This window comes from Antrostomus carolinensis, unplaced genomic scaffold, assembly GCF_000700745.2.
Source record: "Antrostomus carolinensis isolate BGI_N321 unplaced genomic scaffold, ASM70074v2 scaffold29428, whole genome shotgun sequence".
Lineage (NCBI taxonomy): Eukaryota > Metazoa > Chordata > Aves > Caprimulgiformes > Caprimulgidae > Antrostomus > Antrostomus carolinensis.
Genome location: NW_010332852.1, coordinates 644 through 1,795, shown reverse-complemented (window position 1 = coordinate 1,795; position 1,152 = coordinate 644). Strand labels below are relative to the sequence as shown.

The 1,152-nt window shown below is 54.1% G+C and overlaps 1 protein-coding gene across 1 annotated transcript in view; it reads right to left on the bottom strand.

Annotated features, from left to right (window-relative positions):
• The window catches only part of LOC104529376 (homeobox protein EMX1), a gene marked incomplete at both ends in the record, with an annotated part of 2,420 nt that overhangs the window by 632 nt on the left and 636 nt on the right, over window positions 1-1,152 (bottom strand). The gene's annotated exons all lie outside the window — the stretch shown is intronic.

Sequence of the window (1,152 nt, the reverse complement as noted above, 5' to 3'; positions counted from 1 at the left end):
GAAAAAGAAAGAGTGAAAGAGAGAAGTGGGAAAGCAGGAAAAAAGAAGGAAAGAAAGGGGGGAAAGGGGATTTAAATTTAAAAATTTAAATTTTTTTAAAAAAAGGAAAGAGGAGGAAGGGGAGAGGAGAAAGAAAGGACGCAAGAAAGAGAAAGAAAAGGGAGAAAGAAACGAAAGAAACGAAAGAAAGGAAAAAAAGAAAAATAAATGGAGAAAGAAAAGACCAGGAAAGCGGCGGAGGGAAGGGCAGAGGCGGCTGGAAGGGCAGGGACCCCGCGGGCCGGGCCGGAGCCGTGTCCCGGTGTCCCCGGGCGCCGCGACAGCGACCGCTGCCCCCGGCGGAGCCACCGGAGAGGGGCGAGGGGTTGGTACCGGGAGATAAAACTAATGGGGGGTCCCCGGGGCATGGCGGGGGGGGCAGAGAGGGAGGGAAAGGAAAGGAAAGGAAAGGAAAGGAAAGGAAAGGAAAGGAAAGGAAAGGAAAGGAAAGGAAAGGAAAGGAAAGGAAAGGAAAGGAAAGGAAAGGGGGACAGAACAGACAGAGAAAGTAAAAGGACAATAAGAAAGAGAGAAAGTAAAGGAGAGAAAGGTAAGAAAGAGAAAGGAAAAAGATGAGACAGTTGGGAAAAGAAACAGAGGAAAGAAAGAAAGAGAGAGAGAAAGAGAGAAAAAGAAAGAGAGAAAGAGAGAGAGAAAGAGAGAAAGAAAGAGAACTAGAGAGCGAGCGGGGAAGGGAGAAGTGATCGAACGGAACAGACTCGGCTGCGCAGCCGGGATCCCCGCGATCTTTCCCTCCGCTCCCGGGAAGGAGAATCCCCAACTCCCGGCTCCGGGAGCCCCGCGATGCCCGGCCGGGACCCCACTGCGATCGTGGCGGAGCTGCGCGGGGCTGCCCCGGTCCCATCGCCCGGGAACCGACACCAGCACCGACAGACACCGGCACCGGGGCGGCCGCACGCCGGCTCCGGGGCTGCGGGAGGGGACCGGGTGTGCAATACACCGGGTGTGTAAATAATACACCGGGTGTGCGCATACACCCAGTGTACAATACACCGAGTGTGTAAATAATACACCGGGTGAGTAAATACACCGGCACCGGGTGTGCAAAGGTACTCAGCACCGGTGTGTAAATGCACTGAACACCGGTTGTGC